This window comes from Orycteropus afer, unplaced genomic scaffold (genome assembly GCF_000298275.1).
Source record: "Orycteropus afer afer isolate SDZICR_OR568_19922 unplaced genomic scaffold, OryAfe1.0 scaffold00180, whole genome shotgun sequence".
NCBI lineage: Eukaryota > Metazoa > Chordata > Mammalia > Tubulidentata > Orycteropodidae > Orycteropus > Orycteropus afer.
The window spans coordinates 4,845,812-4,873,449 of record NW_006921767.1 but is presented as its reverse complement, the minus strand read 5'-3'; the positions used below and the strand labels follow the sequence as shown (position 1 = coordinate 4,873,449).

Genomic DNA, 27,638 nt, shown 5'->3' with positions numbered 1-27,638 from the left:
TGGTTTAGTCCACTTGTGTATCCTTCCCTTCAAGGCTTAGGGGTCCAAGATTATCTTCTGTGTCTGTGTTAATTGGTTTCCCTTTTCTTTGTTGAAGAGCGTCTGTGCAGTCCTTCTGCCTAGTCCGCCATCTTTCTGGAACTCTGGACCTAAAAATTAGTTTTGAGTAATTTTTTTTAATTATAAATATTTAATTTGCCCTATGGGAGCTCTGGTGGCATAATGCCTAAAGGGCATTTGACTGCTAACCAGAAGGCTGGTGGTTTAAACCCACTAGCTACTCCTCAGAAGGAAGATTGAGCAATCTACTTCTGTAGCGATACCTCCTTGAAAACCCAAGGAGGGGTTGCTATGAGTCGGATCTGACTAGACAGCAGTGAGTATGGTAGGTTGTATTTTTAATTTTTGAGGTAATGTCACACTCTTTTCCACAGAGGCTGTACCATTTTCCATTCCCATCAGCAATGGGTAAGAGTTCGTTTCCTCACATCCTTGCTGACATTTGTTGTTTTCTTTCTTTTTTTTAAATCTTGTTGTTGTTACGTGCCATTGAGTCGGACCCAACTCATAGCGACCCCTCCTTGGGTTTCCGAGGCAGTATCACTACAGAAGTAGATTGCCCCTTCTTCCTTCTGAGGAGTGGCTGGTGGGTTTGAACTGCCAGCCTTCTGGTTAGCAGTCAAGCACCTTTTAAATCTTAGTCATCCTAAAAAAGCATTCCAAGCCAAACTCACTGCCTGAGTCGAATCCGACTCATAGCAACCCCTCCTTGGGTATCCAAGGTGGTATCTCTTTAGAAGTAGATTGCCCAGTCTTCTTTCCAAGGAGTGGCTGGGTGCTGGTGGGTTTGAACTGCCAGCCTTCTGGTTAGCAGTCACATTCCTTAGGCACTATGCCACCAGAGCTCCCTTTGCCATCCTTGTTGTTGTTGTTATGTGCCATTGAGTCGAACCCGACTCATAGCGACCCCTCCTTGGGTTTCCGAGGCAGTATCACTACGGAAGTAGATTGCCCAACCTTCCTTCTGATGGCCATCCTGTTGTTGTTGTTATGTGCCATTGAGTCGGACCTGACTCATAGCGACCCCTCCTTGGGTTTCCAAGGCGGTATCCCTATGGAAGTAGATTGCCCAACATTCCTTCCGAGGAATGGCTGGTGTGTTTGAACCGCCAGCCTTCTGGTTAGCAGTCATGTGACTTAGGCACTATACTACCAGAGCTCCTGATAGCCATCCTGTTGTTGTTGTCATGCCTCGATTCATAGTGACCCCTCCTTGGGTTTCCAAGGCAGTATCACTATAGAGGTAGATTGCCCAACCTTCCTTCTGAGGAGAGGCTGGTGGGTTTGAACCGCCAGCCTTCTGGTTAGCAGTCAAGTGCCATAGGCACTATGCTACGAGAGCTCCTGATAGCCATCCTGTTGTTGTTGTTATTTGCCGTTGAGTCGGCCCCGACTCATAGTAACCCCTCCTTGGGTTTCCAAGGCAGTATCAGTACGGAAGTAGGATTGCCCAACCTTCCTTCCTAGATAGCCATCCTTGTTGTTGTTGTTATGTGCCGTCAAGTCAAACCTGGCTCATAGCGACCCCTCCTTGGGTTTCCGAGGCAGTATCACTACGGAAGTAGGATTGCCCAACCTTCCTTCCTAGATAGCCATCCTTGTTGTTGTTGTTATGTGCCGTCAAGTCAAACCTGGCTCATAGCGACCCCTCCTTGGGTTTCCGAGGCAGTATCACTACGGAAGTAGGATTGCCCAACCTTCCTTCCGAGGAGTGGCTGGTGGGTTTGAACCGCCAGCCATCTGGTTAGCAGGCAAGTGTCTTAGCCACTATGCTACCAGAGATAGCCATCCTAGTGAGAGTGAAATGGTATGTCATTGTGGCTTTGATTTGCATCTTCCTTATGGTTAATGACATTGAGCATCTTTTCATGTATTTTGGTGGTCATTTGGTGGACATTCAGATGACCTTTGGTGAAATATCTATGCATGTCCTTTGCCCATTTTATGATTGAGTTATTTGTGTTTTTTGTTGTTAAGTTGTTGAAGTTTTAGATATAGTTTGGTTATTAGATTCTTGTCAGATGTATAGTTTCCAAAGATATTCTTTTAGTCAAAGATATTCTCTCCTAGTCAGTAGCTTGTCTTTTCGCTTTTTTTGTAAAGTCTTTTGATGGACAGAGGTTTTTTTTTTTAATTTTTTGAGGCTCTATTTTTCCTCCCTTTTAAATAAGAATTCTTCTTTAGAATCTTTGATCAGAATGTTTAGTGTAGGGGTAGCCAGGCACCATGCAGCTCATCTGCTCTTGAAAGAACCGGCAGAGAATGCAGTTTTCATGGAGACAGCCACACATTCCATGTCCTTCTCCTAATCTTGATTCTCCTTTTTCATTTGTTGCTGCAGGCAGATAGAGACCAATTCGTGTACCTTGAATGGCTGCTTACAAGCTTTTAAGACCCCAAAAACCAAACTCACTGCCATCAAGTCGGTTTAGACTCATAGCAACCCCTCCTTGGGTTTCCGAAGCGGTATATGTAAAGAAGTAGATCACCCAATCTTCAGAGGAGTAGTTGGTGGGTTTGAACCGCCAGCCTTCTGCTTAGCAGTCAGATGCCATAGGTGCTACACCACAAGACCCCAGGCACTACCCAGTGAGCTGTAATGTAAAAGAGAAGTACTAAGCATAATACTAGGCCAGTTAGCTGGGCTGTCCCGTGAAACCATAATCCTAAACCTCTAAACCAAGGAGCCAATGCTATGACTTTTTTTTTTGTCATTGTTTATATATCTGTCACACAACTTTTATCAATTCAGCTTTTTATAGATGTATAGGTTACGGACAGCATTTACATTAATTGGCTTTGCAACTCTATCCTTAATCAATGAGATTTTCCCGTCACCATAAACTGAATATGTAGATTATTTTTTCTGTTTTATTTTTGATACTTTTTTTTCATTAGCTCAAAGAATTAATTTATTAAAAAAAAAAAAAATAGACGGTTTTGTGAATGAGTGGGAAAGGAATGTTGTTAGGTAGAGACTTCTCCTCCTTCCTAGGGAAGATACCATTTAAAGTATTACTGGAATCCTTACATCCAAAAACAGATCCACTGACGTTGAGTTGATTCTGACTCATAGGAATTTTTGGGTGGTACATGTTGTTAACATGCTTGACAGCTAATTGAAAAGTTGGAGGTTTCATCCACACACAGGTAACTTGTAAGGAAGGCCTGGTGATTTATTTCTGAAAACTCTGCCATTGAAAACCCTGTGACTGAGGGTTAATATTTATAAGTTATTGTTATGTGCTGTTGAGTCATATTTATAAGTAAAAGGAAAAAATCAAACTCACTGCTGTCAAGTTGGATCCACCTCATAGCGACCCCTTGTGTTTCCAAGGTGGTGTCACTACAGAAGTAGATTGCCCAATCTTCTTCCAAGGAGTGGTTGGTAGGTTTGAACCGCCAGCTTTGTGGTTAGCAGTCAGATGCCTTAGGCGCTACACCATCAGTAGGCATCTAATATTTAGAAATATTTCTAAGTCAGAGGGACTGCCTGAAGTTGTTACATAACTACTGTGTGACAGTGTAACGTAAGTTTTTACTTTATTAAGGTCTAATAGAGATGTCTTTCTCATTCTGTTCCACCCCTCTCTTTTAATGCTATCTCAGAATGTTGCCTTCATCCCCTAAGCTCTCTGCGTAAATAGTACTCACATGTTCTCCCCATCGAGTTTTTTGAGGAAAAACAACCATTGAGTGCTTTCTAGGTGTCAGTCACTTTGCAAAAACACTGTGCTTAAACTGACGTTAATCCTCACCACAACTCTGTAAAGTAGTTACTTTTATCTTCCCCATTTTACAGATGAAGAAATAGAGAGGAATTTATCTTAGATTATACAAATGATCAAATGGCTGTACTGAGATTGAAATCCAATCAAGCATCCAGACTCAACTTTAAAAAAAAAAAATGTATTGTGGTATACAAACATCCCTCCCCCCAAAAAAAGATCATTTTTAAGTGTATAATTCAATGCCATTAACTATATTCACATGTTGAGCAGCCATCATTATTAGTTATTGCCAAAAATGACACTCTTTTTAAATAGATTTTTAACATTTAGTTTTTATTTTCATCAGAATTTTGCATGCACATGGTTTAGTGACTTAAATCATTGATTCAACACAGGTAACAAGAAAAAGTCCCATACTGTTTGCTTTTCTTCATTGCTTTCTTCTCAGAGATAACCATTTAGTTGTTTCAAAAGAAACTCTCCTATTTATTTCTAAGTAACACAGCCTTAAAGTGTTACTTTCACTGTTTCAAAATTTGAGATTACTGATGGGTTTCCACTAATGAAAGTGAAGATTTATTTTCTTTTATGTCCCTCCCTTCACTTAATATGTACCATGCTATACTCCCACTCTCGTTGCCCAGTTTTTTTCAATAAAATTATATTGAGATTTTGATTAAATTGACACTCAGTGTTTTCTATATTATGTGTATGTGAATGCCCTTTTTTTCTATTTAATTTTCTACTTGTTAGCTGCTAGTAAGTTGGCCCCTGGCTCATGGTGACCTCATGAATGATGGAAGGAAACCTTGCCTGGTCTGCGCCGTCTCCATGATCAGTTGCAGATTGGACTATTGTGATCCTTAGAGTTTTCATTGCTGATTTTTGAAGTAGATCACCAAGCCTTTCTTACCGTCCCTCTCAGTCTGGAACCTCCACTGAAAACAGTTCAGCATCATAGCAATATGCATGCCTCCATTGACAGCCAAGTGGTAGCTACACATTGGATGCGTTGGTCAAGAATTGAAACCAAGTCTGTCTGCTTGGCAGTTAAGATTTCTACCTCTGAACCATCAGTGCTGCCTCAGTCTTCTACATACTTTAAGACTAATTCTCAACTCAGTTTTAGTTGGGTATGGGGAGCTCTGGTGGTGTAGTGGGTAAAGCATTTGACAGCTTACCAGAAGGTTAGTGGTTCAAACCTACCAACTGCTCCACAGGAGAAAGATGAGGCAGTCTACATCTGTAAAGATTTGGAGCCTCAGATACCTCATGGGGTTGCTGTGTGTTGCAGTCTACTCAGTTGCAGTGGGTTTTTTTTGGGGGGGGGAAGGAGGCTAGAGATTAGTTGGGTATATATCATTACAGTATATTGAACTGTATTAGGTCTTCTATCAGTTATATATTTTGAAAAATCTCTTCTGGAGCTGCCTTATCTATTCTGTTCTCTACTGGTTGCTAGACATGCCTGAATTATCCTGGAATCTCTCTTCACAATATTCCTGAAATTACTTTCTTATGGGGTCTTTAGTTTCCTGGATACCATGTTGTACTCTTTCTTGCTTTGCTTCATTGTTTTGGTAGAGTTCATTTTACAGTAGCTTCCTGAGAAAAGATACAATTGTAAATACATTTTTTAAAAAAAATACTTTTAAGTATTTATTCATTTTGAACCGTGTTTTTATTCTACTGACTTTCTTAATGAGTAATTTGGGTATGAAGTGCTGGGCTGAAGAAAATAATTGTCTCTGAATCCTGAAGGCATTTCTGCATTGCTTTCTTCTTACAGTGTTGTAGAGAAGTCTGAAGCTCTTTTTGTGTGCAACTTGCTTTATATCCTTGAAATTTTCTAGCATCTTCTCTTTGATCCCAGAATTAGGGAAATATACTATGATGTGCATTACTCTAGATCTGTTTTTTACTTCTTGTATTGGGCCCTTTCAACAACCTTTGTTGACTCTCTCAATTTGAAAATTGTTGTTGTTGAGTTAGTTCTGACTCATGATCCCATGTGTTACAGAGTAGAATTGCTCCATGGGGTTTTCTTGTCTGTAATCTTAACAGGAGCAGATTGTCAGGCCTTGTCTTCTGAAGTACTGGTGGGTGGGTTCAAACTGCCAACCTTTAGGTTAGTGGTTGAGCACAAACCGTTTGTGCCACCTAGGGACTATTGAATTCAAAACTAATGTCCTTTAATTCTGGGAAAGGTTTTTGTTTTTTCTTTTTTAAATTTTATTGTGATTTGGGTGAAAGTTTATGGAGCAAATTCATTTTCCATACGGCAGTTCATACACATTTTATCTCATGACATTGACTGTAATTCCCTACAGTGTAATAGCTCTCTTCCCACTTCCACTCTGTAGTTAACTCTTCCCTGTGTCTTTCTCTCCCATTTACTCCCTACCTGCCCCCAGTCTCCCTGTGCAAACATTGCCCTTCTGTTCTCCCATGATTGATTGCTCCAAGTAGTGTATCTACCTGATATAAATGTTCACCCCATATACCTGTCTGTTATTTGACAAGAGTGAGTTCAGTTCTAGACCTGAAGGATAGCTAGGGGCCACAGTCTTAGGGGTCTCACCAGGGTCTATCAGACCAGCAAACCTGGTCATCCCGTTCCCCCCCCCCCCGCTCCCCCATGATTTTGAGTTTCGTTCCACATTGTTCTCCCACTCTATGCGGCATCTCTTGTACTGATTCCTCTCCGAATGGCTGACAGTCGTAGTTGGGCACTATCTAGTTCTTCTGGTCTTGTAGTCATATAGGCTGAGGATTGCATGGTCTACCAGTCCCTTAGACTAACTGTTGCCATGTATCTTTGGTTTTCTTCATCCTTTGCTCTGGATGAGGAAAGACCCATCATTGCGTTTAGATGGCCACTTGCAAGCTTTTAAGACCCCAGTCGCTACTCACCAAAGTATGATGTGGAACAGTGTTCATGTGTAGTATGTTATGCCAGTTGAGCTTGAATGTTCCCTGTGACCATGATGAGAAGGTGTTTTGGTTTAATTTAGTAGTTGATTTCTTTCCCTCCCATTTTTCTGTGTTTTGTTTTTTCACTTTGTTTATTTAAATTTTAGATGGCTTCCTTATTTTTCTTCTTTTTACTGTACTTAAAATCTTCTGATATTTATCTTTTAACTGTCTATTATATTTAGCATTTCTGAACTCTTCATTTATTAAATACCTTATATTGTGTCTTCTTGTTTTATAGATATAATATCTACATCTCCTTGATGATATCAGTGTTCTTTTCTTGTGAAGTTTTCTCTCCTGAAATAATTTTGTTTCCTTCAAAGTGCTTTCATTTTATTGGTTTGTTTTCATTCTCTTTCATATTAAATGTTCTCCAAAATTATCTGGTACTCCTTGATTCAGTGTTTATTTTTAAAGAGAGAAATACACAAACAACTGATTAGAAGCTCTGTGGCTAGTATTTGCCAACTGGGTGCCTAGCTCTCAGCCTTCTGAAACCTAGGGATCCCAAGATTTAATTTTGGTCACTTCTATTGCTGTTGAGTCAATTCTGACTAATGTTGTTGTTGTTGTTATTTGCCATCGAGTCGGCCCCGACTCATAGCGACCCCTTCTTGGGTTTCCGAGGCAGTATCACTACGGAAGTAGGAATGCCCAACCTTCCTTCCGAGGAGTGGCTGGTGGGTTTGAACTGCCAGCCTTCTGGTTAGCAGTCAAGTGCCTTAGGCACTATGCTACCAGAGCTCCTATAACAAGAATAATAACCCCCAAAAGGGGGTGCACCGTTCCTGGAAGTACTGCAATACCAGGTCGATGCGTGGAGTGGACGGAGCAAGCTCCTATTCCATCTCCTAGCTCCAAAAATCCATTTAATATATTGTCCTCGGATAGAGGACGTATCAGATATTAAACTGGTAAGAACAGATACTACACTTGATCTTAGCCAAAAGGCCAAGGTTGTAATCTTTACAGAAGCAGACTGCCACATCTTTCTTCCACAGAGCGCCGCCTGCTGGGTTCAAACTAGTGATCTTTTGGCTAGCAGGCTTGCACTTAAACGCTGCAGTACTAGGGCTCCTTTTGGTCACCCCCCCCTTTTTTTTTTAAGCAAATTATTCCATCCTCAAGTCTTTTACCTTCTTTAGAGAATAAAACTCTAAAAGGGTAGGGAGTGGAAGAAAGGAGTAGTCTTCTTGCTATGTTGTGTGTGGAGAAAATTTGGAATTTTAAACTGTTTCATTCTCCAGGTTATCTTTGTCTTTATATATCCCCCCATATTGAAAATCTATGTTTAAACAGAAATCTCACCACTACCAGTTATTGTTTGCTAAATAGACACTCAAAATTCCTTATGCATTATTTACTCAATCACAACCAAGTTTATCTCTTTTAAAAATTTGGAATTTAGAAAATTCATCTTTGTACTTAGAATAATGCTGTATAACAAGTAGATGATTTTATTAAAAAATAAACTAAAATGTATAGTGAATTGTCTCATTTATTTTTTTACAAATAATTAATAGCAATGTAATTTGCATTAGGGCAAATGTCAGTAAATTCAGACACTAATTGAATGTTACACTCTTCACTTTTAAAATTTAAATTTTCATTTACAGTAAAAAATGATGAGTCTTGTACAGCTTAAAGGATAGAGTTGGTCTTCATGCTTCTGTTTCTTCACTGGATTACTTTTAGAGCATTTTTGATAATAGCTGTGTTTTTCCATCAGGTTTTCAATCATTGCTGATAATGTTTAATTCAAACCAGTATCAAAGAATGCTTGTCCCTGAGCCATTTTGCTGGCTCTGTGAATTGAATTTGATCATTTTACATTGAAGAAAACACTTAAATTGTTTTATCCCATCTTTGTTTCAATATGAAAATGTTTTGATTTTATCTTCCACCCTTAACAGATTTAAAACATGCTTTCTACTTATGAAATATGTCACTTCCTTAAAGATGTTGCTCTTGGTAGATTTTATTATTTGCACTTACTAGATACTAGTGTAGAAATAAGTAATCATCTGTTCATAAGGCTAAAAAAAATCAGGAAAATATTTGATGCTTAAAGGATATCAGAAAATATAACCAGTCAATTGCAGAATGTGTTGAAAAACAAAAGTGTAGTGTACATAATTGTTTTACAGTTTCTGCAGCACAAACATATTAACATATTGTCACCAAAAGCTTCAAATAATCAAACTTCATTCAGTATGTTTTGCTTTTTAAATTTAGGATACTATACCTGCTGCATAAACATGTTAAGAAAAATAATATTGTTCCATTCAGCCTTGAGTGGTTGATTTAAACTACCAGTCATAACTTGTCACTTACCCGGCCCCCCAGTGTCTTTCTAAAATTTGTAGAGGATTTTTTTTTTTTTTTTTACCTTATGATTTTGGTGAAAGTTTACAGAGCACATTTGTTTTCCATTCAAAAGTTAATACACATTTTATTTCATGGCATTGGTTACAATCCCTCCAATGTATTAGTTGTCTTCCTACTTCCTCTGTATCTACCTTTTCCCTGTATCTTTTTTCCTGTGAATTCCTGCCTTCTGAGTTTTCTGCCTGTATAAATGCTGCTTTTCTGATCTCCCATGGTTGATTGTTCTAAGGAGTGCATCTTCCTGGTGTTACTGCTCACCTTGTAGGCCTGTCTGTTGTTTGGCTGAAAGTTAAGCCTGGGAGTGAGTTCAGTTCTAGGCCTAAAGGGTGACAAGAGGTCATATATTCTTGAAGGTTTCTAGAGTCTCTGTCAGACCAGTAAGCCTGCTCTTTTTTTTATGCTTTTGAGTTTTGTTCCATATTTCTTCCCCACTCTATCTAGAATTTCCAATTTGATCCTTTTCTGAGTGGTTGGCAGTAGTAGTGAGGCACCATCTAGTTCTGGTCTCAAGGTCCTGTAGGCTGAGGTTTCTGTGGTCCATTGGTACCTTGGACTAATTGTTGCTATATACTTTTGATTTTCTTCACTTTTCTTTGCTCTGGATGAGGAGAGACCATTAGTTACATCTCAGATGGCAACTCACAAGCATTTAAGACCCCAGTGGCTACTTAACAAAGTAGGATATGTTATTGTTGTTGTTATGTGCCGTCGAGTCAGACCCAACTCATAGCAACCCCTCTTGAGTTTCCGAGGTGGTATCACTACGGAAGTAGATTGCCCAGCCTTCCTTCCAAGGAGTGGCTGGTGGGTTTGAACTGCCAGCCTTCTGGTTAGCAGTCAAGTGCCTTAGGCACTATGCTACCAGAGCTTCCAAAGTAGGATGTAGAAAAGTGTTTTTGTGTATTATGTTATGCCATTTGACTTAGATGCCCCATGCAGCCATGGTCCTGAGCTTTTAGACCCAGGGACTTAAATTTCCTGAGGTGCTTGTCGTGGCAAAGAAGTACCCTAACTTTGTCCCCTGTTAGCTCTGTAATGTATGTGGACTTTTTTTATTAAGTGCATTTTATTGAAATACAAGTTATATACAGTGAAATTAAAAACTAAAATGCCATGGGTCAGTGCTTTTTTTTTTTTTCTTTTTTTCCTTTGCAGTGTTCCCTACCTTCCTCTTCCACCCCTGGTAACCAACAAAGAAAGTTTCTTTCCATATATCCTTGACTTTTTACAATAATGAGCTAATACAATGTTTGTCCATCTGTGATTGACTTCTTTCACTCAGCACAATGTCCTCCAAGTTCATCCACATTATGCGGTGTTTTGCAGATTCTACATTGTTCTTTAGGGTTGCATAGTTTTCCATTGAGTGTATGTACCATAGTTTGGTTATCCATTCTTCTGTTGGTGGGCACATGGGTCGTTTCCATCCTTTTGCTGTTGTAAACAGTGCTGTGATGAGCATGGGTGTGCATGTATCTGTTCTTGTCCTGGTTCTCACTTCTTTAGGGTATATACCTAGTAATGTGTTTGCTGGGTCAAATGGTATTTCCAATTCTAGCTTTTTAAGGAATCACCATACTGTTTTCCACAGTGGTTGTATCATTTGACAGTCCCATCAGCAGTGTATGAGAGTCCCATCTCCACATCCTCGCCAGCATCTGCCATTTTCTGTCATGTTGAACTTTGCCATTAATGCTGGGGTGAGATGGTATCTCATAGTTGCTGTGATTTGCATCTCTCTGATGGCTAATGATCATGAGCATTTCCTTATGTATTTGCTGGCCGCCTGAATATCCTCCTCAGTGAAGTGTCCATTCATGTCTTCTGTCCATTTTTATTGGATTGTTAATCTTGTTGTTGTTGAGATGTTGGAGTTTTCTATATATTTTAGATAAGTCCCTTACCAGATATGTAATTACCGGCAAGTGTGAATTTGTTACTATCGTTTTATGTGCTTTTCCATGGTGTTGATTTTTTTGTTCCATATAATTTTGGCTGCTGAGCTCGTTTTGTTTATGAATCGTGTTATCACTTCCTTTGTTCCTGTTGTTTTAGTATTTGCTAAATATCTGTACTGTTCCTGTTTTTCATTTTGATGTGAAGGTTTATCCTTTTTTTATTTGAGGTTACCCTGTGATTTATAGTTTTCTTCCCAAGTTTAGAACAGTCTGTTCTATCTTGTAGTTGTCTTGACCTCCCTACCATTTAGAAGTTCTGTAATGAAAGTTTTTTCCCTCTTTTTGGTTTGCAGTTGTCTTCATTTGTCAATTGATGTCTCTTGTTCCCTGTTTACAGTCTTGTAGGCTTGTTTACTTTAGATACTTCTACAGCTGGGTTGGTTTCTGGGTTATGTCATCATGTGTATTAATAATGGTCAGTTGTTTGCTGTTGTTGGTTCTCTGTCTAAAGGACTCCCTTTAGCACCTCTTGTAAGTTGGTCTGGTTTTAACAAATTCCCTTAATTTCTGCTTATCTAGAAATGTATATGGACATTTTTATAGCATATACAAATGTTGTTGTTCTCATGTGCTGTCGAGTCAGACCCGACTCATAGTGACCCCTCCTTGGGTTTCCGAGGCAGTATCACTACGGAAGTAGATTGTCCCATCTTCCTTCCGAGGAGTGGCTAGTGGGTTTGAACCGCCAGCCTTCTGGTTAGCAGTCAAGTGCCTTAGCCACTATGCTACCAGAGTTCCTGCACATACGAATACATATGTAATAATACTATCTCCCAAAACTATATTTGGGCATGGATACAGTCTTGTTTGTCTACTTAGACCTGATCATCTTGCCTATCTACCTGTGTATCCACCTGTAGATTAATGTTTGTTATTACTGGTAATGCAGTATTGTGTATGTAATATATTAACCTTTGTTTTCTGTACCTCTTGTGCACCTCTCTGTGTCTTCCTTTTCTTTTGTGATGTTGTATTGGTTACCCACATTTGTTATATTGCCTTTCTCTTTACCAGATCCATACATACCTCTTACCTGCTTAACAGTTTTCCTCTTCTCCTTTCCCATCCCATCCCAGGCAACCTACAAAGAAAATTTCCTTCCATGTATAAACCTTTCCTTGACTTTTTGTAATAGTGGTCTTATACAATACTTTCGTGATTGACTAATTTCACTCAGCATAATGTTTTCCAAGTTCATCCACATTATGAAGTGTTTCACTGATTCTTCATTAATGTTGTGTAGTATTCCATTGTGTGTGTGTACCCTAGTTTGGTTAACCAGTCATTTTTTGATAGGCACTTAGGTTGTTTATATCTTTTTGCTATTGTGAATAGTGGTGCGATTAACGTGAACATATGTATAATTGTTTGTGTCCTGGTTCTTAGTTCTTTTGGCTATATTCCTAGTAGTGGGATTAGTAGATCAAGCAGTATTTCTATTTCTAACTTTTTAAGGAAGCGCCATACTATTTTCCATAGTGGTTGTACCATTTTATAGTCCCATCAGCAGTGTATAAGAGTTCTAATCTCTCAAACCCTCCCCAACATTTGTTGTTTCTGTCTTGTTGAATTTTGCTATTATTGCTAGGTGAGATGATATCTCTATAATGGGTAATGAACATTTCTTCATGTGTTTATTGGTTGACTGAATGTGGTCTTTGGTGAAGTGTGTGCTCATATCCTTTGCCCATTTTTAAATTGGATTGTTTGTCTTTTTGATGGTGAGGTGTTGAAATTTTTTATGCTTTTTAGAGGTAAGTCAGTTGTCAGATATGTCATTGCCAAATATTTTTCCCAGTCTGTAGGTTCTCTTTTTACTCTTTTGGAGAAGTCTTTGGATGTGCATAAGAATTTAATTTTTAGAAGGTCCCATTTATCTTCTGCTATTTGTGCATTTTTGATTATGCTTGATAATTTACTTGATGCAGTAAATTAGGGCAGAAGGTTGGACAATCTACTTCTATAGTGATAATGCCTCAGAAACTCAAGGAGGGGTCGCTATGAGTCGGGTTTGACTTTAGGGCACATAACAACAGCAACAACAGTTTGCCCCTGTTTTTTCTTTGATGAACTTTATAGTTTTAGGTTATACATTTAGGTCTTTGATCCATCCTTTTTTTTTCCAATTTCTACTGTGATTTGGGTGAAAGTTTACAGAGTAAATTCACTTTGCAGAGAGCAGCTCACACACACTGTCTCATGACATTGACTGCTATTTCCCACAGTGCAACAGCTCCCCTCCCACTTCCTCCCGATAGTTACCTCTTCCCTCCCATGCACTCCTGTCACCTGAGCTGTTTCCCTGTGCGTACATAGCCCTTCTATTCTCTCATGGTTGATCTCTCCAGGGAGTGTATCTACCTAATGTAAATGTTGAGCTCATATGCCTGTCTTTTGTTTGGCTGGAAGCCACAGGAGTGGGTTCAATTTCAGACCTGAAGGGGAGCTAGGGGACATAGTCTCAGGGATTCCAAAAAGCTCTATCAGACCAGCAAACCTGGTCCACCCTGTGTCCCCCTCCCCCCTTTTCTTTTTAAAATGATTTTGAGTTTTGTTCCACATTGTTCTCCTACTCTATCCAGGATCTCCTACATAGATCCCCCCCCAAGTGGTTGGCGGTGGTAGTTGGGCACCATCTAGTTCTTCTGGTCTCATAGTCATAAAGGCTGAGGATCACATGGTGTACCAGTCATTTGGACTAATTGTTTCCATGTATCTTTGGTGTTCTTCATTCTTCTTTGCTCTGGATGAGGAGAGACCCATTGTTGCCTCTAGATGGCCGCTTGCAAGCTTTTAAGATCCAAGTCACTACTTGCCAAAGTAGGATGTAGAACATTGTTTTTGTGTATGCTATGCCAATTGAGCTTGATGTCCCCTGGGACTATGGTCCTGAGCCCACAGGTCCAACTGCTTGCTCCCTCTGGCTGTGTTCAAGAGGTGACTGCAACCTTGTCCCTTGTCACCTCTACTTTATACCTGGGAATTCTTATAGAAAGTACAAATACACTTGTAAATATATTGTCTATCAACCCTATCCATGATCATGGGCACACTCCCGCTACATAGACATACCTAATAGTTCTGTCTGTCCACCCATATATCCACCCATATATCAAAGTTTGACTTCACTGACTACGTATTACTGTACGTATGAAAGGGTTCATCTTTGTTGTCTGTACCTTCCATGAACCTCTCTATGTCTTCCTCTTCCACAATGCCACTGTGTTGTTCATTCACATTTGGTACATTGCCCTTCTCTTCACCCAAATCAATACTTGTGTCTGCCTATCTAATAGTGTTCCCTTCCCTCCCCTCCCACCTCTAACCAACAAAGAAAATTTCCTTCAATATATAAATTTTCGTTGACTTTTTACAATAATGAACTAATACAATATTTGTCCTTCTGTGACTGACTTATTTCACTTAGCCTAATGTCCTCCAAGTTCATCCACATTATGTGGTGTTTTGCAGATTCTGTGTGCAACCTAAAGAGGGTTGCATAGTATTCCGTTGTGTGTATGTAACATAGTTTTGTGATCCATTCTTCTGTTGATGGGCACCTAGGTGGTTTCCATCTTTTTGCTATTGTAAGTAGTGCTGCGATGACCATGGGTGTGTATGTATCTGTTCTTGTCCTGGCTCTCACTTCTTTAGGATATGTATCTAGTAATTGAATGGCTGAGTCAAATGGTAATTTGAATTCCAACTTTTTAAGGAATCGCCATACTGCTTTCCACAGTGGTTGTATCATTTGACAGTCCCACTAGCAGTGTATGAGAGTCCCAATCTCTCTTCATCCTTGCCAGGATTTGTTATTTTCTGTCTTGTTCAACTGTGCTACTAGAGTTGGGGCAAGATGGTATCTCATTGTTGTTATGATTTGCATTTCTCTAATGGCTAATGATCATGAACATTTCTTCATATGTTCGTTGGCTGCCTGAATATTGTCTCTGGTGAAGTGTCTATTCATGTCTGCCCATTTTTTAATTGGATTATGTGTCTTTTTATTGTTGAGGTGTGAGAGTTTTCTTTAAATTCTAGAGATAAGTCCCTTGTCAGATATGTCATTACCAAATGTTTTTTCCCAACCTGTAGGTTCTCTTTTGACTCTTTTGGAAAAGTCTTTGGAAGCACATAAAAATTAAATTTTTAGAAGATCCCATTCATCTAGTTTATCTTCTGCCTTTGTGCATTTTGGGTTATGCTTGATAGTTTATTTATGCCATATATTAGGACCCCTAATATATGGCATAAATAGGGCCCCTAAATTTGCCCCTAGTTTTTCCTTGAGGAACTATATAGTTTTAGATTTCCCATTCAAGTCTTTGATCCATCTGGAGTTAGTTTTTGTATATGGTGTGAATATAGGTCTTGTTTCATTTCTCTGCAAATGAATATTCAGCTTTGCCAGCACCATTTGTTAAAGAGACTGTCACCATTGAATGGATTTTGGCCCTTTGTCAAAGATCAGTTGTCTGCAGGTGGAGGGATCTCATTCTAGGTTCTCAATTCTCTTCCACTGCTTTATGTGTCTATTGTATCGATACCCGACTGTTTTAACTACTGTGGCTGTATAGTAGGTCTTGAGATCCAAGAGTGTGAGACTTCTACTTTCTTGTTGTTCTTCAATAGTGCTTTGCTTATCCAAGGTCTCTTTCCTTTCTATATAAAATTAGCTATTTGTTTTTCAATGTCCTTAAAGAATGTTGATGGAATCTGGATCAGGATTGCATTGAATCTATAGATTGCTTTGAGTAGTATTGATATTTTCACAATATTCAATCTTCTATCCACGAGCGTAATACGTTCTTTGACTTATATAGGTCTCTTACAGTTTTCTTGTTGTGGTAGTGTTTTGTAGTTTTATTTGTGTCCCTGGTAAGATTTATTCCTGTTTTATTTGTTCTTTCATTTATGTAGGTCTTTTATAGTTTTCTTATCCATGGTAGTGTTTTTTGTAGTTTCCTGTGTAGGTCTTTTGTGTCCCTGGTAAGATTTATTCCTAAGTGTTTTATTTTTTTGGTAGCTGTTGTAAATTATGGAGCTCTGGTAGCACAGTGCCTAAGGCATCTGATTGCTAACCAGAAGGTTGGTGGTCCAAACCTACCAGCCACTCCTTGGAAGCAAGACTGGGCAATCTACTCCCATAAAGATTTACTGCCTCAGAAACCCACTGAGGGGGGTGGTCACTGTGAGTCGGAATCAACTTGTTGGCAGTGGGTTTGGTTTGGATTGTAAATTACACTGTTTTCCTGATTTCCTTTTTCAGAGATCTCTTTGTAGATGTAGAGGAATCCAGTTGATTTTACTATGTGGATCTTACATGCCACTGTGATGAATCTTTCAGTTAGTTTCAGCAGTTCTCTTGGCGAGTACCTGCGATTTCGTATGTATAGGATCATATAATCTGCAAATAAAGATAGTTTTACTTCTTCTTTGGTAATCTGGATGCCTTTTATTTCTCCTTGCCTGATTGCCCTGCATACAACTTCCAATACAGTGTTGAGTCGAAGTGGTGATAGAGTGTATCCTTGTATGGTTCCCGTTTATAAGAGGAATGGTTTCAGTCTCTTGAGAATAATGTTGGCTGAGGTTTTGCATATATGCCCTTTATTATATTGAGAAATTTCACTTCTGTTTCTATTTTGCTGAGGGTTTTTATGAGGAATGCAGGTTGGATTTTATCAAATGCCTTTCTTCACTGATATTATCATGTGGTTGTTGTTCTTTGTTTTATTTATGTGTGATGGATTACGTTGATTGATTTTCTAATGTTGAATCATCCTGGCATACGTGGTATGAATCCCACTTAGTTGTAGTGTACTGTTTTATTTTGATACAGTGGTGGGTACTTTTGGCTAGGATTTTGTTGAAGATTTTTGCAACTATATTCATGAAAGATATTGTCTGTAATTTTCCTTTTTAGTTGGTGTCTTTGCCCAGTTTTAGTATCAGGGGTACACTTGCTTCATAATTTGGGGAATATTCCCTCCTTTTCTGTATTCTGGATAGTTTGAGTAGGATTGGTGTCAGCTCTTCTCTGAATGTTTGGTGGAACTCTTCAGGGAAGTTGTGTGGGCCAGCACTTTTTTTGTTGGTGATGTGGTGCTTACAGCATTTGACTGTGCTACCAGAGGTTGGTGGTTCAAACCCAGCCACCTGCTCCGCAGAAGGAAGATAGGGCAGTCTACTTCAATAAAGATTTACTGCCTTGGAAACCTAAAGGGGGTCGCTGTGAGTCAGGATCGACTTGATGGCAGTGAGGTTTTTTTCTTCTCTAGTATTTTTATAACCAGCTCAATTTTTTCTTTTGTTATGGGTTTAATTTTCTGCCTTAGTCTGTGTTAGTTTAAGTGTGTTTCGTTAGTTTAGCATGTTTCTAGAAACACATTTCTAGAAATTTGTTGGAGTATAGTATTCAAATCTGTTGGAGTATAGTTCTTTATATTATCCTGATGTTATCCTTTGTATTTTGGTTGGCTATGTGTACCTTCACCCCCATTTCATTTCTTAGTGGTACTTGCATCTCCTCCTCTGTTAAATTCGCCATTTGTCAGTTTTTTAATCTTTTCAAAAAACTAATTTCTGTTTTTATTTATTCTTTCTATTGTTTTTCTGTTCCACTTACTTCTGCTTGAATCTTTTCTCTCTGTTGATTATACACTTTCTTTGCTGTTTTTCTTACTATTGGCGATGTTGGGTTAAGGTGTTGATTTTGACTCACTCTTCTTTTTTTTAATGTGTATGTTTATAGCTGTATATTGCCCTCTGAGCTCAGCTTTTGCTTTGTCCTGAAGATTTTGGTATGCCTTGTTTTCATTCTCATTTGACTCAAGGAATTTTTCAGTTTCATTTTTTATATTTTCTATTACCGAGTCGTTTTTAATGAGGGCATTATTTAGTTTCCATGTATTCCACCCCCCGCCCAATCTTCCTAGTGTTGATTTCTGATTTTATAGCATTATGATCTGAGAAGATGCTTTGCAGTATTTCAGTGTTTTTAAGTTCGTTGAGACTTATTTGTGGCCTAACGTATGGTCTGTTCTGGAGAATGTGCCATGTGCGTGCTAGAAAAGAATATATTTTATTGTTTTGGGATAAAGTGTTCTGTATATATCTATAAGGTCAGGGTGGTTGATTGTTTTGTTTAGTTTTTCTGTGTCTTTGTTGAGTTTCTAGTTTTTCTAGCCTTCATTGAAAGTGGTGAATTAAAGTCTCTAGAGCATGTGGTTTTAAATGCCCATTCTGATAGCAATATAGCAAAAAAAAAAATAAAGTATTACTTAAAATATAAACCATAAGTATTTGAAAATATAAATAATGTGTGAAATGGTGCCTTCATTGAATCATTAGTCTTTTTGTGCAGTCTTTTCCAGATACTGAGACAACTTTCTGACTGTATTACTTTGGATATGGAGATTGCTATAAAATAATGGAGTATATTTTCCTTATCATTAATAATATCAAATAAGTTCTTATTTGATAACATTAAGTAGTTCTTTTGCAACAACTTGTTTCGAAGGGGTAGGATGGGTTACATAGATTACCTTTTTATTAATAGTAAGCAGGAGTTTTGTTTTAAAAGCATCTCCAGTTTATCTTCTTAATTGTGTCATATGTAGATGGAGATTCTTAGAAAGCATTATTCATTTCAGTGTTGACGTGTTCATTTCCCACATGTGCAGGTAGTCTTTGGACCAAAGTAGAAATTCTTCTTCTTTATTATGAATAATTATTTTTATTTGTTTTGAGAGTGTATGGGTACAGAAAAATGGTTTCTAAGTAAATAATCCTTACTTGATTGATAATATTAAAGTAGCACATAACTCTGGGGTGTATGTCAAGACATCAGCCAAAAAAAAAAAAAAAAAGGCATAAAGTAGACAACAGAGTACAGAGTATTAAAAGCCAGTCTTACACTGTTCAAGACATGTTGGGCCTCACCTTCAAATTCCAGAATCTCTAGGGTGAAACGTGTGTTCTAAACTGTATAGGTAATCTCTCACACCTATGGCTATACTAAGTTTATTTTTGTTTTTCATTAATAGAAATAACAGAGCCTTAGTCATTCACATATGCACATTTCACTCTCCTTAAAAAACTGAACAATAATTGTTTCCTTAGCTATAAACCACATGAGTTGATCTTGATTGATGCAGAAAGGAATTTTTTTTTTTTCACTCTACATTTCTCAGTACACAAAAGACTACACCCAAGGAAAAAATTCTAGGTCAGATCTCCACAGCACATTTTCCTGAACACCTGGGAATGATTCATGAGGCAAATTTTAATGAGATTTTTTTTTATGGATTATTTGCCTTTTAGATTTCCTTCCCCCTTGAAAAATACATATGGATGCTATTTTCTTTCTCAAATTTTGAGTTGGAATTCATTTGATGGCACACAATATCAACTACTGCTTTTACTTAATTTCTTTACCGTAGCCTTCTTTTTCTGTACTCATTCCTTTTAAAGTCTAGCTTAAAGTCCCAACTTTGGCCAGAAGCCTTTCCTTGATGGCTTTACACCTCTGTTGATCTTTTTTTTTTTTTTTTCCTTTCGGTTCTATTGTCTGCCACTGAAATTTCTGTAATTAATATTTTATGATGTCTTATTTTCTATATGCTTAATGTCTATTTATCATGTTTTCTGAACTGATTTTGTTAGCTAAGGACTGTGTGTCTTATGTTTCTTGTGTACTTCCTATGTGCTATTGATCTTGATGTTATGAGATGAGTTAGAATGAAAAAAGGCCCCAGGACTTACCTGTTGTTGTTGTTATTTACTGTCAAGTTGGACCCCCTTCGTAGCAACCCCTCCTTGGGTTTCCGAGGCATTATCACTACGGAAGTAGATTGCCCAGCCTTCCTTCCAAGGAGTGGCTGGTGGGTTTGAACCTCCAGCCTTCTGGTTAGTAGTCAGGTGCCTTAGGCACTACACTACCAGAGTTCCTAGGGCTTACATGGGCTCTGGCAAAATGAAGGGGCCGGTGGGAGGGGGAAGTAGGGGGTGGTTGGCAGGTTGGAATTGGTGTTAGTGGATTGTGGAGGAAGTGTAACAGTTCCCTAGTAGCAGGGAGTAGAGTAGATCAGCCTTAGCCATTTTGTTGTTGTTAGGTGCCATCAGGTCAGCTCCGATTCATAGCGACTCTGTGTACAACAGAAAAAACACTACCCGGTCCTGTGCCGTCCTCACACTCTGTTCTGTACATGACCTCATCATTGTAGCCACTGTGTCAGTCCATCTTTTTCGATGACCTTTCACTTTACCAAGCATGATATCCTTTTCCAGGTAATGATCACTTCTGACAACATGACCTAACTTGTTGTTATGTGCCGTTGAGTAGGCCTCCCAACTCATAGCGACCCCTCTTTGGGTTTTGAGGTGGTATCACTATGGAAGTAGATTGCCCAACCTTCCTTCCAAGGAGTGGCTGGTGGGTTTGAACTGCCAGCCTTCTGATTAGCAGTAAAGTACCTTAGGCACTGTGCTACCAGAGCTCCTATGAGCTAACGAGGTGAGACATATTCTGGCCATTCTCACTTCCAAGGAACTGGCTGTACTTCTTCCAGGACAGATTTGTTTGTTCTTTTGCAGTCCATGGCACCTTCAGTATTCTTCACTACCACCACAACTCAGAAGCATCAAATCTTCTTTGGTCTTCTTATTCATTGCCCAGCTTTCATGGGCATACGAGGCTATTGAAAATACCATGGCTTTGGTTTGGTGCACCATAGTTTTCAAAGACACCTGTTTGCTTTTCTGCACTTTAAAGAGGTGTTTTGCAGCTGATTTGCCCAGTGCAATATGACATCTGATTTCTGGACTGCTGCTTCCGTTGGTGTTGATTGTGGATCCAAGTAAAATGAAGTCCCTGGCAATTCAGTCTTTCCTCCCTTTCTCGTAATGCTGTTTATTGATCCAGTTGTGAGGATTTTTGTTTTCTTTATATTGAGGGGTAATCCATACTATAGATCACAGTCTTTAATCTTCATTAGTAAGTTCTTCAAGTCATCTTCACTTTTAGCAAGTAAAGTTGTGTCGTCTGCATATCACAGGTTGTTAATGAATCTTTCTCAAATCCTAGTGTCACATTCTTCTTCATATAGTCTAGCTTCTTGGATTGTTTGCTCAGCATACAGGTTGAATAAGTATGGTCAAAGGATACAACCCTGATGCACTTCTTTCCTGAGTTTAAACCATGAATATCCCCTTGTTCTGTTGGAATGACAGCCTCCTGCTCTATGTACAGGTTCCTCATGAGTACAATTAAGTGTTCTGGAATTCCCGTTCTTCTCTGTTATACATAATTTATTACGACTCACACAGTTGAATGCTGTTGCATAGTCAATAAAACACAGACATTTTTCTGATACTCTTTGCTTTCAGCCAAGATCCATCTGACATCAGCAATAATATCCCTTGTTCGATGTCATCTTCTGAATGCAGCTTGCATTTCTGGAAGTTCCCTGTCAGTATACTGGCTGCAACTGTTTTTGAATTAGCTTCACAATTTTAGTTGGGTGTGATATTCATGATATTGTTTGATAATTTCCACATTATTTTGGATTACCTTTCTTTGAAATGGGTACGTGGATTACTTCCAGTCAGTTGGTCTTCCAGATTTCTTGGTATAGACAAATAAGTGCCTCAATTGTGGCATCTGTTTTTTGAAACATCTCAGTGGGAATCCTATCATTTCCTGGAGCCTTGTTTCACCAGTTCCTTCACTGCAGCTTTGACTTTTTCCTTCAATACCATTGGTTCTTGATCATATGCCACCTCCTGAAATGGATGAACATCGACCAATTCTTTTTGGAACAGTAACTCTGCATTCCTTCCATCTTCTTTTGATGTTTCCTGCATCATTCAGTATATTGCCCATAGACACTTTCAGTATTATAACTCGAGGCTTGAATTTTTTTCTTCAGTTCTTTAAGCTTGAGAAATGCTGAGTATGTTCTTTCCTTTCGGTTTTCTAACTTCAGGTCTTTGCGCATTTCATTATAATAACTGACTTTGTCTTCTGGAGCTGCTCTTTGAAATCTTCTCTTCACCTCTTTTATCTTGCCATTTATTCCATTTGCATTAGCTAGCTACTCTGTTCAAGGGCAACTTTCAGAGACTCTTCTGACATCCATTTTGGTCTTTTCTTTGTTTGTTGTCTTTTTAATGACCCTTTGCTTTCTTCATGTATGATGTTCTTGATATCATCCCACAATCTGTCTGGTTTTCGATCATTGGTGTTAAGTGCGTCAAATTTATTCTTCAGATGGTCTCTAAATTCAGTTGGGATATAATCAAGTTCATATATTGGCTCTCTGTTTAAATTGTCTTCAGCTTCAACTTGAACTTGTATATGAGCAGTTGATGTTCTGTTCCGCAGTCAGCTCCTGCCTGGCCTTGTTTTGGCTGAACATATTGAGCTTCTCTATCTCCTCTTTCCACAGGTGTAGTTGATCTCACTCCTTTGTATTCCATCTGGTGAGGTCCACGGGTATAGCCACTGTTTATGTTGTTGAAAAAAGGTATTTGCAACGAACGAGTTGTTGGTCTTGTAAAATTCTGTCATGTGATCCCTGGTGTTATATCTATCACCAAGGCCATATATTCCAGCTACTGGTAATACTTTGTCCAACTTTCACATTCCAATCATCAGTAATAATCAGTACATTTTTTAAGTACATTTTATTGAAATAAAATTTATGTACGGTGAAATACACAAAACTAAAGTGATATGGGTCAGTACTTTTTTATTTTTGCAATGTCCCCTCCCCTCACCCTACCCCTGGTAACCAACAAAGAAAGTTCCTTCCATGTATAAACCTTTCCTTGACTTTTTACAATAATGAACTAACACTATATTTGCCCTTCTGTGATTGACTTATTTCACTCAACATAATGCCCTCCAAGTTCTTCCATATTATGAGATGTTTTGCAGATTCTACATTATTCTTTAGTGTTGCATAGTATTCTATTGTATGTGTGTACTGTAGTTTGCTTATCCATCCTTGTGTTGATGGGCACATAGGTTTTTTCCATCTTTTTGCTATTGTAAATAGTGCTGTGATGAACATGGGTGTGCATATATCTGTTCTTGTCCTGGCTCTCACTTCTTTAGGATATATGCCTAGTAATGGGATTGCTGGGTCAGATGGTATTTCTATTTATAGCTTTTTAAGGAATCACCACACTGCATTGTGATTCTATCATTTGGCAGTCCCACTAGCAGTGTATGAGAGTCCTAATCTCTCCACATCCTCTCCAGCTTTTGTTATTTTCTGTCTTGTTGAACTTTGCCATTAGTGCTGGGGTGAGATGGTATCTCATTGTTGTTTTGATTTGCATCTCTCTAATGGCTAATGATCATGAGTATTTATGTATTTGAACTTTATTATGTTGAGCAATGTCCCTTTTATTCCTATTTTGCTGAGAGTTTTTATCAGGAAAGGGTGTTGGATTTTATCAAATGCCTTTTCTTCATCGACTGATAGGATCATGTGGTTCTTTTCCTTTGTTTTATTAATGTTACACATAACGTCTGTTTTTCTAATGTTGAACCATCTTACATACCTAGTATGAACCCCACTTGGTCATAATGTATTATTTTTTTGATATGTTGTTGGAGTCTATTGGCTAGCATTTTGTTGAAGATTTTTGCATCTATATTTGTGAGAAATATTGATCTGTAGTTTTCCTTTTGAGTGATGTCTTTGCCTGGTTTTGGTATCAAGATTATGTTTGCTTCATGAAATGAATTTGGGAGGATTCTATCCATTCCTGTGTTCTGGAATAGTTTGAGTAGGATTGGTGTCATATCTTCTCTGAACGTTCAGTAGAATTCTCCAGTGAAACCGTCTGGGCCAGGGCTTTTTTTTGTTGGTAATTTTTTTAATGACCCATTCAATTTCTTTTTTTTGTTAGGGGTCTGTTCAAATTTTCTACCTCAGTCTCTGTTAGTTTAGGTAAGTGGTATGTTTCTAGAAATCTGCCCATTTCTTCTGCACTTTCAAATTTGTTGAAGTGTAGTTCTTATAGTATCCTGATATTTAATTTCTGTTGGTTCTGTTGTGGTGTTGCCCAATTCATTTCTTAATTCATGTTAATAGTATTCTCTTCCTCTTTTCCTTTGTCAAATTTGCCAGCAGTTTGTCAATTTTATTAATCTTTTTGAAGAACCAACTTCAGTCTTGTTGATTTTTTTTCTTTTGTCTTTCTGTTTTGTGTTTCATTGATTTCTGCTCAAATCTTTATTTTTCTTTTCTTCTGGTGACTAGCCTTTTTTGTGACTCTTTTTCTAATTGTTGGAGATGTTGGGTTGAGGTGTTGATTTTGACCCTTTCTTCTTTTTTGATGTATACATATATTGCTATAAATTGGCCTCTGATCATTGCTTTTTCTGTGTCCCAAAGATTTTGCTATGTTGTGTTTTCATTCTCATTGATCCAAGGAATTTTTTCATTTCATTTTTTATTTCTTTTGTTACCCAGGCGTTTTCACGAAGGGTGTTACTCAGTTTCCATGTGTTTGCTCTTTTTCTGTTCATCTTCCCATTGTTGATTTCTAATTCTACAGCATTGTGATCTGGGAAGACGCTTTGCAGTATTTCAGTGTTTTAAAATTCATTGATTCTTGTTTTGTGGCCTAACATGGTCTATCCTGGAGAATGCTCCATGTATACTGGAAAAGAATGTATATTGTACTGTTGCTGAGTGTGAAATGCTCTGTAGATGTCTATAAGGTCAAATTGGTGGATTATATTGTTTAGTTCTTCTGTGTCGTTAAGTTTCTTTCCAGTTCTGTCTGTGATTGAAAGTAGTCTCCTGCTATGACTGTGGAGTCATCTCTTTGTCTTTTCAGTTCTGTTAGAGTCTGGCTTACGTATTTGGGGGCTCTTTCACTGGGTGCATAAATATTTATTATTGTATGTCCTTCCTTGTCTCTTATGGTGGTTTTTGTCTTAAAGTCATTTTTATCAGAAATTAATACTGCCACTCCTCTTTTGTGGTTGCCATTTGCTTATATATATCTTTTTCCAACGTTTGATTTTTAGTATATTTTTGTCTTTGTCTCTAAGGTGTGTCTCTTGTAGACAGCATATTGATGGGTTACATTTTCTTACCCACTGTGCAACTTTCCATCTCTTGAGTAGTGAATTTAATCCATTGACATTCAGTGTAGTTATTGACAAGTATGAATTGGTTGCTGTCATTTTGTTACTTGCTTTTTTGTGGTGGTGGTTTTTTTGTTCCATTATAATTTTCTATGCTGAGCTCGTTTTATTTATGAATTGCTATCACTTCCTTTGTTGCTATTGTTTTAGTATTTGCTGAATATTTGTGCTGGTCCTCTTTTTGTTTTTTATTTTGATGTGAAGGTTTATCATTTTTCTTTGAGGTTACTCTGTGATTTATAATTTTCTTCCCAAATTCAGAGCGGTCCATTCTATCCTGTAGTTCTCTTGACTTCCCTCCTATTTAGAAGTTCTGTAACTACACAGTTTTTTCCCTTTTTGGTTTGGTTTGTTTGGTCCATTTCAGACTGCAGAAATTGGTAAAAATCTTTGATTTCCTCATCTTTGGCTTTGGTGGTTGATGAGTAAATTTGAATAATATTAGTAGTAACTGGTCTTCTTTGTAGATGTATAGATGTGCCATGGGTGACCCTGCTGGTATTTGAGATACCAGTGGCATAGCTTTCAGCCTCACAGCGACACAAAAGCCACCATAGTATAACAAACTGACAGATGATTGTTGGCCTTAGCCATTTAGCTGTTGCCTTTTTTTTTAATTGTCATTTGGGTGAAAGTTTACAAAGCAAATTCACTTTCCATACAGCAGTTCACACACACGTTGTCTCATGACATTGACTACAGTTTACCCCAATGCAACAGCTCCCCTCCTACTTCCTCCTGATAGTTACCTCTTCCCTGTGTCCATCCTCCATGCACTCCTGCCCCAACGTGTGTGTGATACTGCCTCGGAAACCCAAGGAGGGTTTGCTGTGGGTCAGGTCCAACTCCATGGCACATAACAACAACAACAACAGAGACATACTTGGTTGTCACAATGTGGGGATGTGGTAGGGGTTGAAGTGGTATGAGTACTACTGGCTTCTAGTAGGTAGAGGCCAGAGATGCTGCTCATTTTCCTGCAGTACACAGCACATCCCCCTAACAAAGAATTACCTGACCCAAAATATCAGTAGTGCTAAGATTGAGAAACCCTAGAGTGAGATACTGCAAAGGATATCTTTACACATATATATGCAGATGTTTTATGACCAATAAACAGAGGTAGATTGCAATGAATGAAATGTAAATTAAAATTTTATTATTGTCATATTGACAAGAATTTTTTTTCTTCTTTTTTTTAACCTGTAGATTTATGTTTTGTTATCATTGACAACACAGTATTGTATATGTAAAAGGGTTTTACTTTTGTTGCATATTGACAAAATTTTTATTACTGTCTTTTATTCTGCTAGTCTATTTTAATGTTTGGTCAATTGATTGATAATATATAAAATATATATTAGTAGTATAATATGATAATGTTAGTGTAAGGAAATGTGAAAGGAACATTCTCTACTTCTCCGTGGATTATAATGTGTGAACAAAGTAAGTGTCGCTGGACAGTGCTAATGGAATTATAAGTGACACAGCTTTTCTGGTGGGCATTTGAAAGTTTATGTCAAAAGTTTGTTATATGTACTTCATACATTTGATTCAGTAATTCCACTGTTAGGAATCTTTCTTGAGGTGATAAGAAGATGCATACAGAGATTTATTAGGATGTTAACCACAAAATTACTTTTGATGGTAATGAGCTAGAAGCAGCCTAAATTTTGAGGGGGAAAATGATTGTTATTAAACAAATTATGGTATAACTGTATGTGGTAAAATTTAAAATTTTGTTCCCACACACTATTTGATAAAAAATGTCACAGTAAATCAGGCAGGTGGAAAAGATTTAAATTAAGATGTCAGATTTTAATAAAAAATATATATAGAATAAAGATTGGCAAGAAATATACTGAAATGTACATTAGTGATTATTATTGACTGGGCATATTGTGGATAATTTTCATTTTGTTTTTTTCTTTCATTATCCTCTGATTTTTTGTAGTAATATAATAGGAAAAAGAAGAGACTTTATTATATATACTATTATATACCTTTTGCTTTTAAACAAATTTTTTGTAGTAACATAATAGGAAAAAAAAGAGGCTTCATTATATATACTATTATATACCTTTTGCTTTTAAACTATAGTCAGGTTTTACAGGTCCTAATATTTCTGACCATGTACTGATTTATCTGACCTTTCCCTTATACCAAGTTTATGTATGTGTATGGATCTGCTTCTGGGTTCTCTGTTTTTTCTATTGGTCTATTTTAATGTTTGGTCAATTAATTATAACAGATAAAATATGTATTAATAGTATAATGTAATATTAGGATAAAATGATAAAATAATGTGAAAGGAACATTCTCTAATTCTGTGTAAAAGTTTTTTTTTTTTTT

General features: G+C 37.8%; 1 protein-coding gene and 1 non-coding gene across 2 annotated transcripts in view; one reads left to right on the top strand and one right to left on the bottom strand.

Moving 5' to 3' along the window:
• Window positions 1–27,638, top strand: part of PPP4R2 (protein phosphatase 4 regulatory subunit 2) — a 92,479-nt gene that overhangs the window by 33,301 nt on the left and 31,540 nt on the right. The window lies entirely within an intron of this gene.
• Window positions 7,540–7,731, bottom strand: LOC122150603. Its single transcript, XR_006163758.1, has one exon. It is a non-coding gene; the product is annotated as a U2 spliceosomal RNA (small nuclear RNA).